Consider the following 18,863-nt stretch of genomic DNA (forward strand, 5'->3'; position numbering starts at 1 on the left):
TGCCAGAGAAAGCACGTGGCTACTTAATGTGCTGCTCTCCATGGCTTTGTCAGGACAACTTTTATTCTGTTTTATTTGTCTTCTGTTGAGATTTGATTTCTGTTCCCTGTCTTGTGCTGTCTTTTGCTTGCCCCACCTGATTATCATCACCCCTTTCTTGTTTCTGTTTAATTTCTTGTCATTGTATGAGTCTTTGAGTATCTGAAGAGCGCTACATAAAAAATTGAATTATTATTATTATTAATATTTGTAATATTATTATTATTATGTAGGTTTTAATTCTAACTTAATTATGTTACATTAATGTGATTTATATATTTATATGCTTTTACTTGCTGTATATTTAATGTAAAGCACTTTGAATTTTCTTGTTGTTAAAATGTGCAATACGAAGCCTTGCCTTGTGAGCTTTACCATCATTTATTTCAGTCAAATATTTTGTTCAAAAAATGGGCTGAGATTGAAGAAAATATAAATTTAGGCTTTAGACTTTTTATTCTTCTTTGCAGTTTGATCTTATATAAACTCAAAATACATGGAACCAGTGGGATTTGATCTGGTAGTATTTAAACTCGAAGCCTAGCACCCTAACTATGAGAAAATAAAACCATAGTGTAGTCTATTACATCATTCAGTGTAGTGATGTCAGAGGAGCAGGAGAATATGGATCAAAATTGATAAAAATGTAGCTTTCATTTCAAGATATCTATTTTCATAAATAATAAACAAGTCAGACACCTTTTTAAACAGAAAATGAATAGCCTCATTTAAACAGATGCTTTATTTATTTATTAATTTAAGGACAGTTGTGCTTACATTAGTCCTTTACTAGAGTTCAAATATATGAATATTTCCAGGGAAATATGTTTCCCCTGGTCAACTGTAGTTTTTCAATCATCTTTCTGGTCAAATATAAAACAATGGATGAAGTCTGTTTGGTGTATTATTTTCTCAGTGGTGCCATCTCCTGGATGAAAATGGGACATAGAGAAACTACCTTACATGCTCATGTACGCGTAATGGTGCACACAGTCCAGATCTACTTCCGGTTACGAACAATCAAAATATGCGAACACACGTGCGTGTAATTGCCTGAAAGAAAACATCTAACAGTGACAGATGGACGTGCACACGCTCTTAGTGTAGCATGCTGTTTCTTGCCACATGTGATGATGTCTAACAATGCACACACGCAGGCACGCAAGCAGGCACGCACGCACGCACGCACGCACGTGTAACAAATTGTTCTATTAATCACACAGGCGCGTACACGCTGCTGTGCACGCATTTTTGTTTAAAAGACACGGGTGGAACCTCATACAAACACAAACACAAACACACACACACCTAATTACTAACAGTAGATGCAGCCACAGTGGTGGCAGGTAGTTGATGATAAAAAAGATTAACATAAAAATGTTTTCAAACATTTGCAAAAGTATTTAGTTGATAAGACCGACTGAACTGTAAAGGGGCATGCTAACTGATTAGCCGAGGCTGCGAGGTACAGGCTAACATTCAACCTACAGCACGTATGCTCCATAACATAAGGCATTAATGCCACAAATGTGTCCACGAGCATCCAAACACAATGTATCCTGTATTATAGTATGACAGATGAAAAAGAAAATGTTAACTCGTTAAAACATTTGGAGGTTGTTCATTTATATGAATCAATATCACCTTGAATTAGCAGCTGTACCGCAGCTATCCTTTTGAATGCTTCCTTGTTTGGTTTTTCATTATAATGTAAAACATAAAGTCACCTATCTGATCCGTCGTTATAGTTTTGTTTGAGGAAATGTGTCAGTCGTGTTTTGAACGTTGCTTGTTGTTACGGTAAACGCTAAAATAAAAGTATTGCCTCCCTTGGTCTAAAGACCGTGGTAGCATCATTTGCATAGTGGCTTCTGTGGACTGATGATAACACCGCAGTCATTTGCCTCACACACAAAATACTTCCATACACGACTCATGGTACCTTTTTGATCAACGAGTTGGGGCGAAGCAATCACTGTAGTTCACTTCCACCTACTTCTGAATGCAAGTATGACTGGAACACTCTATACTGCCCCCATTAGTTCCAGAAGAGTCACAGCATCGAACCTTCCGGTGTCTGAAAAAAATAGGCATCGTTTGTGTTTTTTTATTTTAGAATCGAAAAGTGTCGCAGGTATGGGTTCTCGTGACATCTCTAAAATGGACACAAACTGCAAAGGTAGAACTTGCCTTTTTGTATTAACTATTGTCAAACTGTTTTAACCTGTTAGCTAGCTAAGTTACATAAATAGGAGCATTCTGTTACGTAACCTGATATGCAGTGCTACCTGTACAAGTGAAATCTGTTGCTTGTCGACAGCCATCGCTCTGTTTGGTTCTGTCCGCTTCTGTCCGCTTATAGTACGTTTCATAGCAGCAATTCATTTATCTGATCTTTAGGAATTCTATAAAATGCTCTCTCTTTCTCTTTTCCCCAATTGTTCTGGCATCTAGGCACACAGCAGCTATCCACCGTGATCTACTTAGGATGGATCATGGTGGATCGTCATGGATTTAGCCGCTCGGCTCGGCTCTCCCACTTCCCTGCCAATATGGCAGTGTTTTGATTTTGACTGGTGCGTGACCTCAACTCCCGGGGCTCTATTATGTCTTTGCAATGCTAATACAGTGATTAAGGAGTTAGGCCGATCTATAAACCAGAGTGGTCTTCTAACATTAAAACTAATCAATGCAGAGAATTTAGGCAACGTTCTGTACAAATCAGCAGCCAGAAACAACTTGACCAGATCTCAATAACCAAGTCCAAGACAATTCCAATAAGTCCAACAAGTCACCTTACAAAGACATGGGCAAGACCTAAAAAAGTGGACTCAAGTAATACAACCCTGGTGACAACACATGACTGTACTTAAGTGAACAAAACATGGAATAGGTGCAAAGCAGAGCCATAATAAAACTTGGAAATGACGCTAATAAATATCACAGTGGCAATCTAATGAATAAACAGGACTGAAGATATTAAGGCAGGTGTTTCATCAACATTTTTTTCTGGTCATTAAAATAATGCGTTCTGTTTCACTGAATTTTTGTAAGGATTTTTCCATGTTGTATTAGCCATACACTAAATTCAGACGACCCAGCGATAAGGGTTTTATTTTCCTCATTTCAGGTAAACTAGTATACTAGGACCAATATGTCACTTTTAAGAAACAGACAGACGTGATCTTTATTGTTACTAGTGACTGAACATTGTCTTTTGAGACAGGGAACCCTTAAAAAAGAGATCTTCATTTGGCCAACCTGATTAGGGCTGTAGGATTTTATCCATTCTGCAATTTAAATCGATATTTTGTTTCCATAGAAAGTATACATTTTTTGGCCCCAAGTATCGATACATTGAGTCCCATTCAAATCCCCCTGGCACTCTGCTTGCTGCCCATTTCCTCCCCTGTTCGCTTTGCAGGAAGAGCTATTAGGTCGGCCAGCCGCCAGTGTGGTTGTAGAGCAATTCTAGCTGTCTGTCCAGCAGAGATGGGGACTCGAGATGCGCGAGCACCCAAAGTCCGCAGATGTAACGGAGAGCACGTCACATTACCGTTTGACTTTAATAACTTCAGGCATAGCCAAAACAAAAGTAATCACAGAATGCAACGTCTGTGTTAAGCTCAGCTGCATAAACTATCAACGTTAGCTTGTTGCTCATGTTAGCTTTGTGAGAGGTTAATTTTTAGATTGGCGTTCATTAAATAACATATTTTTGAAAAGTGTTTTCTTGCCGGCGCTGCCTTCATCTGCTGGCTAACGCCGTTAAACCGGGAGAAAAACACATTAATTATTAATGTCAGCTAAAGGCAAGTTTACATTACGTTGCGTTATTAGCTTTAACCATGACACTGCGTTTGAGAGGCTGGAGGATTTTTTATTTATTTCACAGAAAGAGCTCACTGACATTAAACATCTCTTTTTTCAGAGTGTCCTGAGACAGACAGCAGCACGACTGACAACGTTTCTGACAAACAGAATGAGCAGCCAATACAAAATACATGACTATAATACAATACAAATATATCAAATACCAAGTAAAAACAGCAAATATACCTAGAAATCGAGCATAATCATAAATATATAATGCAGAATATCTACAGCCAGATTGGTCGGCCTCCAAGTTATTATCAAATGTCTTAAAATCCTCCAATGAGAACGGGATCTGGAGTTTCAGGTGTGTCTGTAGTTAGTTCAGGGAAGCGGAAAACTTTCTTTATTTACACTAGTTGGGACTTTGTGTAATTATACAATACGGTTGAACTTCAACTCTAGTTTATTATTTATTAAAACCATAAGAGAACCGATTAGGACTTACTGCTTCCCTCAGAGACTTGAGACTTGACTTGGACTTCTCCTCAGAGACTTGATACCTGACCAACCTGAGACTTGAATCTTGACTTATAGCCATATGTTGTGTAATTGATTCTTTCAGTTTTTAATTAATTCAATCCCAGTCAATGGAAGATGTCACCAAAATCACACTGTCCCTTTAAAATCTTTCAGATGATGGAAGTTTATCATATCGAATCGTATCAAACAAATCTAATTGAATCGTATTGTTGGCTGAATATCGTGATATATATCGTATCGTGAGCTGAATATCGTGAGATTAACAGAAAGTTATTATTAGAAAGTCAGAAGAGTATGTTGACAACATGTTTGAGTAATTTTAAGCATACCTTTACTAATATGATCAGATCCTTAATGCACACTCAATTCTTGGAACGGATACGTTATCTGATGTACATGTTATTAATATCTATTGTTTTTTGGGGTGACACACACGCACGCACATACGCACACATTACACACACACACACACACACACACACACACACACACACACACACACACACACACACACACACACACACACACACACACACACACACACACACACACACATATTCATTTAGTAGTTCACATAACCTGTATCAAATATAGACTCACCCATTGGTTTCTGAAATCTACTGTCCATGCTCGCCACCTGTGACGGCATCTGCCACTCTCAGAGCTGTCTTTTTCGGCAAATACACTCATCAAATAAGCCATCAAGACAATTATTTTTGTGTAACAACTATTAACAGAGAAATCCCGGAGAGTCAATTGCAGCTAACAGGGATTAGCTCGGGGCAGCACAGTGAAGGTATTCAAACGTCTGTTTTAACCACTAATACTGCTCAAAATAACAGCAAACCTCTGCAGCAGCATGAGAATAGTTCCTATACAGAAAACAAAGCTGCAATGGGCTCCTTCCTTTGGGATTGACTTTGGTAATCCACTTGAATGAACTTTACTATGAGAGGAGCTGGTACAGGGGCCAGTAGGTAAGTCTTTAAAACACTCTTTTAATAAACTCTGGGTTCACTAACTACATTGTTGGTGCGGAATGGGGGGAATGGGGGAATGGGGGGTGTTTAAGCAGCAGCATTGAAAAACAGGTGATAATTATCTGCAACATTCACTAGCAGCACTCAAAGTTTTTCATTTGTTGTAATGTAACATTAAAACGGGAGATGACTTACTCTGTGCCCAAAGTGATGCTCGGAGCTCCAAGATGCTTAGCAGAATCATGTGAATAATTCTTGGTGAATAAAACTATGCTTTTTTTCATTGGTTGTTGCCTTAAATCTTACCCAGATACAATAGGGCTATTTCTGATTGTCTATTGTGTAAACCCTGTCTTTCTTTTGATTGGCTGGTAAGTGGCAGCTCGACTGAGCTCCAGAGAAGATGCGCCTGATTCCTGCCGGAGAAATAAAATGTTTGGTGGGAGTGCCTGACAAAAGACCAAAAAGAGTGACTGTCACTTGGGAGCCCTGTTAGTGGTTAAAATAGCAGTTTAAATACCTTCACCATGTTGCCCCGAGCTAATCACTTTAAGCCGCATTTGGCGGTTAGCGACTGTTAGCGATGGATACAAGTGTCGAAAAAGACCCTGGGATGATTTTACGGCGGAATTTCACTTAAATATAATTTGAACAGGTGAGCTTAAAAGAAAAAAGGACCTAGTACAGTTATCATGAATGAGTGAAATTAACTTTAGAGGTCAGAAGTTTTTTGTACCAGTCTGTAAACATATATTTTAGCTGAAAAGTTGGACATTTTAACATAGGGCTCTGTTTTTTGAGCCAGCCTCAAGTGGTCACTGGGTAAACTGCAGCTTTTGGCACTTCTGCTTCATTTCTCAGACCTGGAGGTTGCCAGTCGGAAGTTCATTGTTCAGAAATAGATAATGGCTGGGATATTGTGTACAAAACATGGTTGCCATACTTTTGTCAATTGCTAATTCCACTTCTATTGTTCTATTTGGTGGCTCAGTTAACTTTGTCATATACACTAGGTAATATTTTGAAGGGGTGGGGGTGGGGGGAGGTGTTGCATGTTTTTCTGCTTCAAAGAGAGACAAAATAGAAACAACACTGTGGTGTTCCCCTGTTTTTTTTTCTCTGGCTGGATTATGTGGCTGCTATGTTGTGACAAAATGTCCTCCATGTTGGCTTGCTGCAGAAAGAGGCAGGTGTCTGCAGCTCTGATCAGTATATTCATGGTGTTTACCAGTAAGGGGAATTAATTGGCATCAGAAAAGGTTTACATCCCACCAGCTGTATCCTGTTCTCTCCTCCATTCCATGTAAAACCGCATTTTTTCTTTCTGCTCTTTCTCTTTGAATTTCCCATCATCCTCCCCTTGTTTGGAATCCTCTCTCTTGCTGTTTCCCTGTCTCTGCCATTCTCTGATATGTTCAGGAGTTGATGGCAGCAGCCTCAGTGTGAGAGCTCCTGCTACCGGTCATAATTGCCTAACCTCCATCAAACCACAACCTGCACTGCACTTCTTTTTTTCTGTGCAGTGGCAGAGGCACTCATTTATTTTCCATACTGTTCACTGTTATTACTCTGCCTCCATCATTTCCAATCTCTACTATGCTCCATCTCTCCGGCAGCTCTCTCTTCTCTCTTTCTCTCTGTCACTTGCTCTCATTTGCATAACATTGTTGCAGAATATGTCTTTCATCTTTTCAGTATCAGATTGGAAGGAGGGAAAATTACATTACCTTTCCTGTTGTATTACAAAGTGCTCTATCTCAGGGTTCAGCAGATCAGGAGCGCTGGGCCCTGGAACAGCAGAGTCAGAGGATTTGAAAACCATTCAAAAGAGAGGAAGTGAATTGTAGAAAAGTCAAGGGTCAAGATAACCCATTTAGTAACATTTATAAGCTGTAAAGCAAATGTGTGAGTGGGAGCATGGTTTTTGGCCTGTCTTTTTAAAATTTGCTTGTGTGTGTGGTTCAGAATGCAGTGTATGAGTCTGGTGTGGGTGGACAGTGAGAGCTGAATCTGTGTGAACACATTAGAGTCTGGTTAATGTGTGCAGTCTTATTGGATTCACGCTGAGGCTGTTTCCCCTCCATTGCCTCATGTCTAGTCACGTCCTGGAGACCCTCCTTCCCTCCACCTCAGACATCCCTGGTGAATTGGCATTTTGGGTTTTTCCTCAGAATCCAGAGATGTATCTTCAGCGAGAAAGGATGGAAGCTGTTTCGACAGGGATCTAGATAAAAGTCATGTTGATAAGGACGGCGAGGTGTTGACTAACTTTGAATATTTAAAGCTGCTGTCCAGGACTCTGTATGCACGGCAGCCTTCCAAGTGGTTGCTTATTGAGAGAGGAGCCAACACAGCACTCCATTCACAAGACAATTAGTTTTTGTTTGTCATATCTTTGTGCTCTCAACTTGTTTACATCCCAACTTGTCACATACTGACGTTTTGTCAGTCTTGTGTTTGTGTCCTAGGTCTACTCACCACTTTCCTGGTCTCCTTTTCTCTTGTTTTTTTTCCTTTTTAACAAAATACTATTGGGCCTCATTCACCAACCGTTCTTAAGAACTCACACTTAAAGTGTAATTCCCATGGTCTTTTTTGACACACACATCAAATAAGCCATCCGGACAGTTTTTTTTGTGTATAAACTATTAACGGAGAAATCCGATAGAGTTGCCAACAGCTGGCCTTGGCTAACACTGATTAGCTCGGGGCAGTACGGTGAAGGCATTAAAGTGTCTTTCTTATCCACTAATACTGCTGAAAATAACAGCAAACCTCTGCAGTAGCATGAGAAGAGTCCCTATACAGAAAACAAAGCACCAGTGGGCTCCTTCCTTTGGGATTGACTTTGGTAATCCACTTGAATGGACTTTACTATGAGAGGAGCTGGTACAGGGGCTAGTAGGTAAGTCTTTAAAACACTCTTTTAATAAACTCTGGGTTCACTAACTACGTTGTTGGTTCCTCCTTTAAGTTGGATTTTTTTTACATTTGGAATCTGATGCTCCACTTTCTGTAGACTTTCATTTGGGCATTCCTGACTTGATTCTCTCAACTTTTCTTTGGCCCTGCAGTCTTGACCCTTTTACGGGGATTGATGAGGAGTTTACCTGCTAATTAGAATCAACTAGCACAAACTTTCAACTTAAAGGAAATCTGAGGTACAATCAATTAGGCGGTTTTACAACACATCATGAATCCGATGTAGACTTTTCTTAAAGTTATATGCCGTAAGATTTTCATCTATTTAAATGTCTTTTAAGTTACTATCTACCAAATAGTGAGTTACAACAATGGGGATTGATCATATGACCCACTAATGAAAGCACCTCTTTGCTGAGTATTCATCTGTGTCTCTGTGGAGACATTCCCTCTCTGAATGTAAATACACCGCCACGTTAGTGACGCTGCTGACAGCGGTTGGTCTGTCGGTGGAGCTTGTCACTGCCGTTTATGCTGCGTTTCATTGTAATTGGAAATCGGGAACTTCCAACTTCTAAAAGGGGCCGCTAGAAACAACGTATCTCAAATCTTATTGATTATGACTTTAATACTTGTATTAAGAACAAATTTAAGAAAAAACTTAAGAAGATATTGGTGATTGAGCCTATTGTCTTTACTAAGCTGCTCTCAATGAAAGCCCTTGAAGACCTGATGCATAATTTGCCCCTCCTTCTCTAGGATTTGAGGGCTGGGTAAAAACTTTGACAGTGACAATTGCAGCTTTTAAGTTGGCCATTATTCAACTCCCTGTAACCAGAAAACTACTCCAAATGTTTAGCGCTCAGTGCAGAATAGACACTCAGTACCTCGTCACTGCTGATGTGTGTATCCGAGTGTAAATACATGAGGCTCCTCAAAAAAATATTAGAAAACACACACTGCCCTCAGGACAACACACATTTCTACAAAGTAGAGTGCTCTTAGTGCACTGTGGATAATTTAGTTAATCTAGAGAAAACCCCCCCTCAGTCGACCCAAGCGATCGGCTGAGTGGTAGGTAGAATGAATCTAATTCTAATTAGATTAAGAGTTGACGTTGACCATTACCAAAAACTGCTACATTAGCAACAATTCATTTTGCAGAGTCACTTTATTAAGACGCTTAATGTTGACTTTTCAGTTAATTTCTCCCTAAAATGCTTACAATAGCATGCACATCCAGAATAGACAAAATAACATGGCAAAGAGCTAGAGTTTGTCCATAATGCTCCCATATAACATATTTATTAGCAACAAGGTAACGTGACATTTCAAGCATTCTGGTCTTTAGACAAAAAAAACAAAACAATACCAAGACAACTTTTAATTATCTATTAGGCCAGTTCACCTGACAGATGACCTGGTCCATGTCCCCTCCTTGAGACAGGCAAGAAGGGCTGGTCTTTTGTTCCCAACCCCAGTATGATACAGCCTATATACAGATAGTCAGTAAATCATTGAATTGTTGCTTCCTGAACACACAGACATGGAGGAAAACATTGAAAAGTTAGTTTCATTGATTTACATACATGTATTTGCCCAACATAAACAAAACACATGGTATTTTAAAAGAATGATTCAATAATTAACAAACATGTCGGTTCAGAGAGAAGAAAAACTGGTGGAACATCTCACAATGAATCAGATTAACAGCAACAGGTTAGTTACACGATTGGGTACAATGTCATTTTAATTTAGATTAAAAATCTTTATTTTCTATGTGGCACAAATCTCTTGTTGTCAGTTATCAGCATTCAATCAATTCTGTCACTTTAGCACTCAGTGGTGAACAACTCTGACAGACTGTCCTGGAAAATGTGAAAGAATTTGTAGATTTCATCGTCAACAGTCCATAATATCATTAAAAGATGGAGAGATTCGGAAGAAACCTCTGTAGGAAAACCAATATTGGATGTTGGTGATGTTCATTAAAGACAGGATTCTGTGGACATCACTGCATAGATTCAGAAACACACAAAAACCTAAGTTCATCACTGTATCCACAAATGACAGTTTAAACGCTACCATGCAAAGAGGAAACCGTATATATATCCAGAACCAGACCCACCACCACCTTCTTTGGGCACAAGCTCATTTAAGATGGACAAAGGCCAACTTAGGGGTGTACGGTATAGAGAGTGCACCAGTATGAATTTGTGCTGTGGTATTGATTTGGACTCTACCGTGTGAATGGTAGAAATGGCTGGAAACGCAGCACACAAGGAAGCGGAGAAATTGGTGAAAAAGAATGGTGCAAATTTTATTTTACAGGCATGAAAAACACTCACTTTTCGGCAAAATTAGGCGTTTTGAAATGAAAAATAGGTGTCCGACGTGAATCGTGTAGATCCGATGAGATGATTTTTTTTTGAAGGGGGGGGGGGGGGGGTGGATGGGACATGGAGGTATACCAGATATTATCAGTGAACTACGAACTTGCGAACGAACGATGGAATATCTCCTGGTACTTTGAGTAGAAACCCATGTGAAACAGTAATTCATGGCTGTGGTGGCCGATGTTGACTGCTGTACTCTCTAATCTCAGTGCGTCAAATAGACTTGCTTCATGCGCTCCCTGTAGGCCACGGCCACAACGCTCCTGCTACGCTCTTCTTCGTGGGTCTCTGAATCCTCTTGTTGTTGTTCTCAATCGTTTCTGTCTGGTTAAATCTGTAGTTAAATCACCACATCAATGTCTCTCTCTACTCTGAAAAAAAGAAAGGTTGACACAGAAAACCCTCAGTTCACCAGAGAATGGACAGAAAAGTTTTTGTTTCTGTCTCTGTGAAGCCTGTGTTTACTCTGCAGCCATATCTGAGTGTAAAGAGAATAAGTTGATAAGGCATTTATTTTCAGAAAAATAATGCTACTCTGCAATTATGTTACGTTCATTTTTGTCAGTCCAGTTTTTGATGAATAAACTAATGTTTCATATGTACGTGTAAGCCTGGTAAAGTAACTAGTAACTGAAGTAATCAGATAAATGCAGTGGAGTAAAAAGTAGAATATTTCCACTGATTTGTAGTGTAGTAGAAGTATAAAGTATCATGTAAATAAAATACTCTTGCAGGCCTATTGTTACTCTTTATACTGATAAAATCAAGACAATATATGCACTTATATGTCGCTGTAGTGTTTTACAATATACTTTAATGTGACGCTTACCTTTTTCCGGCCCCTCATTATGGCTCATTTACGTCAACCGGCCTCAAATCCTAATTAATTCAATGGTTGGGGGTGGGGGGTGGGGTTGTTTGCTTTCATGCCTGATTTTATGGACATGGTTTGGATTTATAACGTCACACCCAGCGGAAAACTTCAGGGTTTCCGCCGTGTATGTACATTCAGTGTAGGGTCTGGGAATCATCACTAGACCTTCCCAACCCAAGGGGCAGCACCAACGCATGCAGTTCAAAATTCCACTGCACGCAATTGGACAGCACTACGACTGGCTACGACCAATCAACAACGCACACACACACACACACACACACACACACACACACACAGACACACACACACACACACACACACACACACACACACACACACACACACACACACACACACACACACACACACACACACACACACACACACACACACACTCTCTCCCCCAGTTTTCCTTCCTTCCTGTCTTTCACCTCCTTAGTGATTGTCTGCCCAGATGTATTCCACCTTTGTCCTTTCACACTACAGTCACTGTGTATTTATTCTGTATATGTTCCCCTGTATTATTGTCACTTTGTTGTCTTGCCCAGGGTGAAGCATTCAGCCTTTGCTCCTCTGTGCTGATTAACTCCTTGTTTACAGGCTTATTTTCTGTAACCAGTGTGAGGACCTGCCCGCCGGACCAACTGCTGTTGGACTTACTAGGGATTTACATTAAATCATTGATCCTGCCGCCCCCTCATATATCAGCGTTTTGGTCCAAACATGCTCAAATCTGACAATATTAATGTTTCTGCACTCAGTGTGCCTATCAAGTGGTGCAAGCAGAGCTGTTTTGGACTAAAAATCTGCTGTTTTACATGTATTTCAGCAGATTTACCGCAACTGTGCTGTGGATGTCTCTCCGTATATTTTATATAGAATGCCATATATGACCAGATCTGCCCCAAGAGCATTGATGAATTAGCAGAAATGATTCACTCAGGATAGCTAACTTTAATCAGTTAAAAGCACAATACATTTCACAGGTCTGTTTCCTCTAGGCTTGTTATGCTTGTTAAGGGCTTTTGTTGTACTACCACAACACAAAGTCCATGCATGCTGTGTATGTGCCTCTGATTTTTATGTAAAGAAGTCAGGACAGAGTTTCTGGGACAAACCAAAGGATGTGACGTTCTGCCCAGCTTGAGTCCCTCACTTGTCTTCAGCCCGCCTACAGCCAACAAATGGACCGGCAGAGTCCACACATGCTGTTCTTCTATTCTACATTCTGCAGCAGCAGACCTAAGATTGCAGCTGTCCTGTAACGGCAGCTCGGACTTGGGAAAATCCAGGATCAGACCCCTGGTGCTGTGATTTAGACTGGCTGAGGACTTTTTTGTACATGTCTGCATAATACAATTCAAATTTTTTTTAAAAAGAGGAGCATCCTTTGAAAGGCTCGATTGTTCACAAGCAAGGATGGCGGCAAGGTTCACCACTTTGTGAACAACAGTGGGAGCAAATAGTCCAACAGTTTAAGAATGTTTCTAAACATACAATTGCAAGGAATTTAGGGACTTCATCTACAGTCCATAATATCATCGAAAGATTCAGAGAATCTTGAGAAATTTCTGCACGTAAGAAGCAAGGCTGAAAACCAACACTGAATGTCAATCCCTCAGACGGCACTGCATTAAAAACTGACATCATTCTGTAAAGGATATGAACACGTGGGCTCAGGAACACTTCAGAAAACCACTGTCAGTTAACACAGTTCATCACTACATCTACAAGTTCAAACTCTACCATGCAAAGAGAAAGCCATGTATCAACAACACCCAGAAACACCACCAGCTTCTCTGGGACAAGCCCATCTGAGACGGACTGACCCAAAGTGGAAAAGTGTGCTGTGGTCTGAGAGTCCACATTTAAAGTTGTTTTTGGAAATCATGGCGTCCATTAATGCTGGAAGGTTCGTGCAGGTTTTAGAGCAACATCTGCTGCCATCCAAGCAACATTCAGGGACGTCCCTGCTTATTTTAGCAAGACAATGCCAGGACACATTCTGCACGTGTTCCAACAGCGTGGCTTCGTAGTAAAAGAGTGCAGGTACTAGACTGACCTGCTGCAGTTCAGACCTGTCTCCCATTGAAAATGTGTGGTGCGTTATGAAGCGCAAAATATGACAACGGAGATATATGCTATGGGTATAAAAGGGTGGGCCCAAAGCAAGACATTATATACCATTTAAATCTTTGAGACATGTTAGGACTCTAAACTACAAAGGTGGAGGCTTGGGTGGAGGAGGCAAAGCTTTGTCAGCAGCAGCGCTGTGTGACAGCATTGGTGTGCAGAGATCAATGCAGAGGGAGTCATAGGCAATTATGCACTCCTGGGCGAGTGTGGCATTCATAGGCTGATGATCAGCGACTCATTGCTTTCAGTGTAGATGCTGGAACCAATGCATTTGCAGAGATTGCTGCTATGATGTGGAAGAGGTGAGAGATGTACAGTTGAGAAGGAGGTCCACATGTACCATGACCTCGAAATGGCCTTGCCTTTGTCAGTCAGGAACGGTCGATCTTGCCTCGCACAAGGATGTCATTGCAGGTACAGGGTCATTGAAGATAGAGGACAGAAACTAGTGTTAGTTTGAGAGATGACAACAGTTGAACCTTTACCCTCCTTGTCTGTTTTACAATGTTTAATGTGAATAGAATACACGAGTGTCTACTGTGATGTCAGAAATGGTAAGATTGTGCAAAGGATTGAGCTAGTAGTGTATTCACTGCACCTCAGGAACCCATAAAATGCAGTGAAGGAAACTCCTAATAATAAATCTGAATTTGATCCAAAGCACCGCTGCTTAAGATGAGACACCAGTTTGTGCACTACGGGTAATGAGATGGGAAGGCGCTTATCATTGCTTCCTGGTTCCTCCCAAGTAGGCTACATACTGAAGCAGCTGCACATCTTAAATGCAACTGGATACCTGCTACCAACGCTTTGATGGAAGGAGGTTGCATTTTTCTGGATTTATTTTGGCCAAACATCAGCAAACCATTAATCATTGTAAATCCAACCGAAACCAATAGAAGGAGCCACATTGGTAAAACATTTGATGGCGACTGATGTTTCTACTTTGTCGTTGTAGAAAAATTAAATCACTTTCCAGTTATCGCACAGCAGAGACCCCAAGTCTTAGGTCAGATCTACATCCTTCATCCAGAGTAAGAGTATTGTGTAGCTTGTGTTCCTAGAATTCACCTTACCACTGCTTTGTTTCTTTTAAAGCAAGTAGGGAGAATGGCTTTAGTCACAGTTGGCCTCAGGCTGACCCTTTCAGGACACAGCAGTGGGTCTGATGCCCTGTGCAGTGTCTACTTATAAGGGCCGGATCAACAATAGACCAGTCCAAACTGGTAACATATCTGGATGTAAAATGTTGCCTTTGCAGGGAAAGATTTCAGATTTTTATACTAATAAAAAAAGTATCCCCATAACACATTACCAGGTCCTATGCAAAGTAAAGTATATACTCGATCAGAAATCGTTGCATATTCTCTACTGTTTAATGATCTTACCTTATTTAAATTACTGTGTGGAGGTATGGGGGACCACTTACAAAAGTTCACTGCTCCCACTACTCACACAAGCCATGAGAACAAGCCATAAGAACAATCAATAAAGCAATAGAATTTTTGACAGAGAGGGGGTTATAATTTAAGAGAAAAGTTTAATTTTAAGAAGCCAGCAGTTCGCACGACTTTAAAAAGTCAATGGTTTTCAGTGGCTGGTGTGAAACTGTGGAATGGAGTTAGCATGGAGCTAAAGCAATGTCCAAACATGGTCCAGTTTAAAAAAAAGGTACAGAGGAATGATTTTCAGAAGGTATATGGATGAGGAAGGGCTTTAAAAACAAAAAACAAACAAACCAAAAAATCACTTTGTTTAGAAATAGGGCATACATATATGTATATGTAGATGTGCTTCTATGGATGTTTGTATGTAGGCCTTTTAAATTATATGTTACTTTATATGTATTATATGTTATTTATACAATTTTATAATATTGATTATTGTATAGTTAGATTTACAAATTGTACATATAGTGGATAAAAGATACAGACTACAGCAATCACTGAATTGTTAAAAAGGGGTCGGATAAAATAAAATAAAAGAAGAGTTTACAGAATTCATGGTATAAATGTTGTTACAGGTTTTCTTTTCTCTTATTTGTTACTAATTTAATTTTGTATACTTTTGTATTCTTTTTTGTCTGTATGTCTGAAATAAATTCATAAATTCAATATAATGGCTAAATATGTGTGTAATTAAAATCTACGACTGCAGTCCGCTGTCAACAACATGTCTGTCTAACATTTCAGCTTTCACCAAATTTATGATGAAATGTTATTCCTTAGCTCAGGAGAAACTGTGGCTGCAGGTGGAAAGAATGGTACTCCCGTTGAAGCTCCAGGGACTGCGGTTCCCAGTGTTCTTTGTGGCGTGATGTCATCTGGAAGTGCTCCCAATACTTTGGTTTTGGTCATCGTGGGAAATGGCCCTGGAGTTAATAGTCTGCAAAAACCTGGAGGCAGAAATCCATCTTGTTGAGGGAGGATTGGATGGTTATCAGAGCTGCAAGAACTGGATCTTCATCTTGATATTCGTATATAGTATATCGTATATAGTATATTGTATATCGTGTATGGTTGTGGTCTTGATCTTTTGGCCGAGGTGCTAGCACTAACTGAGGCGGTGGCATTAGCGACAGCAGTAGCACTAGCGAGTGAGAGCAATTCTTCTTCTTTGACGAACTTTTCTTGGAGGATGAAGCAATGGGAGGAAATGCAGATTGATCCTGATCCAGGTTTGGATTGAAAAACTGTGGAAGGTTTTCTTGACTGTGGAGTGGAGATATTTCCGCTGTAGAGAACTTTGAGGACCTTAGTCATTGGCCAGTTTTTTAATCTATAGAGGACCTTTACCTGCCAAGCAAGAGCTACAGCAAACATTTCAGCTCTCTTCAGCCCTTATGTCTGTCCCTTCCTCATCATCTTTGTTTTCGAGGATGCAATCATCCTCAAAATTGGATCCATCATCTGGCTCGAGATGACATGATGAGCGCAGATATGATGAGTATTATGAATACTGAGCAGTGTATAGTTTTCATCACCGCAATCCAAAGCTTTGCCAGAAGCAGCAGTGTATAACAACATTGCTGCGCATCAGTGCAGAGGGAGTCATATATAAAAGAACAGCCTTGTGTGAGGACGAGCTGTGATTAGTGTGTGGCTTCTGGAAATAATTCAATCAGCGGGCTGTCAGTCGATTATGACTGGGGTTTATGACTACCGTGTCCTGCATGAACTAATGCAAAGATTTTCCTCTTATTTTTTCATCAGCTGTTGTTGTAGTGTCAGTCCAGGTTTGTCACTTCGACCTGAATTGTGAACATGTGTGTCATCTATAATGTGTATGTAATGTAAGTATATACGAGAAAGCCACTTTAGTTTGAAATGCCTCTCCACTGTGGTACTTGCAGCTAAGCTAGAGTAATGCTTCCTGAGAGTTGGAGAGGAGGAAGAGAAACTTGTCTTAGCCGAACTCTCGTGTAGTTCTGCCCGCTGCTTTAAGTAGAAAAGAAAAATACCAGTATCCCCTTATTCACCTGTTGGCATGCAAATCATTAAGAACTACATTCTGAATTTCTGCAGTTCATAAAAGATACTCAAAGATAATCAGAGAGTGTATTCAAATATACTCCATATACCATACTTGCGGTGTTTTGAAAGACAGTAAGCCAACTTGGCTACATACCTTGCACCGAAGGTTATTGTTTTTCACTAATGAGCCAGTTGTTCTGTGAGCAAAAATATAATACTGGATGGCTATCTGTCTTGACCAGCTGGGGGAGGGGGAGCACGAGAGAGAAAGAGCAAGAGAGAGAGAGTGAGTGAGACACACACACACACACACAGATCCAGGGATGCAAGCCATGAAAAAAAATAACATTAACAATAATGATATTTATAGTAATATGAATATGACGTTATAAAAGTTAAAACTTTTGTCTACATTCTGAAAATCAGTTGAGCCTCTAGGACAGATTTTGAAACCACAAGGGCAAATAGTAAAACATTTCAACAAACCATAAAACACAACGACAAATCATAAAACACAATGGTAAATAGGAAAACAAAATGGCAAATAGGAAAACAAAACGACAAATAGAACAAAATGGCAAATCATAAAACAAAATGGTAAATAGGAAAACACGACAGCAAATCATCAAACACAACAGAAAATAGGAAAACAGAACAGCAAATCATAAAACACAACGGAAAGTGATTTGCACTTCAGAGCCACCGCAGATGCAGTATGGATAGTAGATACATAGAAATATGAATAATAATATTATGGTGGTGAATATGATCGAAGTAGTAGTAAGAGCTGCAGTATTAGAAGAGATATGATTGGTAATGTTTTTATGGCTATGAATGGTAGAATTAACAAAACGATAATGATAATATATATGAATAGTAGTAATAATAGCAGCAGGAAATGTCGAGCAGGGCCACTACCAGCAGAGACCTGCAAGACGAGAAAGCAAACAAACAACGCCTTTGGGGAAGAAGTTGAATTAGTAACATGCATTGATGAGACATGAATGATACAGCCAGAGAGGAAAGAAGCTCAGAGGATCAGGAAAAGTATTATTCCCGGCAGACTAGGCCTATAGCAGCATCATTAACTAACTATAAGCTTTATCAAAGGGAAAAGTTTTAAGTTTACTCTTAAATATGGGGACGGTGTCTGCCTCCTGAACAACACTTGGGAGTTGGTTCTACAGGAGAGGAGGAAGAGCATCACTAGAAGCAGATTGCATTCTCTTTAAGGAATGACTTGAACTCTTCAAGTGGCTTGCTCCGAAATCCTCTACACTTTTTTAGAGGATAAGGTTTTATGGTGGATATAGTATTGGGGGTCAACATTAAGCTGCGCTCATACTAAACGCGATATGCAAGAGACGGAGCACCGTGCTGCTTGCAAGTCATAGAGTTTGGTCTTTACCTACTCTGTAAAGTGTCCTGAGATAAATTTATTATGGTTTGTTATGATTTGGCACTATAAATAAAATTGAATTGAATTGATCGTATTTGGATCATATTTGGACCATGGCACGTTTGGAACTTCAAGGCCGTTATGTAGCGGCTGGTGGCTAGCTGCCTACAGCTCTACTCTGCTGTTGAGCTAAATGGGAAGTGATGCTAGTGCTGACCAGGGATCTGAATGCTTCAAAGAACAGAAATGAGCTCTCAGATTAATTGTGTGGCTCTTAAAAGAGCC

This window comes from Echiichthys vipera, assembly GCF_963691815.1.
Source record: "Echiichthys vipera genome assembly, chromosome: 13".
In the NCBI taxonomy this organism is placed as follows: Eukaryota; Metazoa; Chordata; class Actinopteri; order Perciformes; family Trachinidae; genus Echiichthys; species Echiichthys vipera.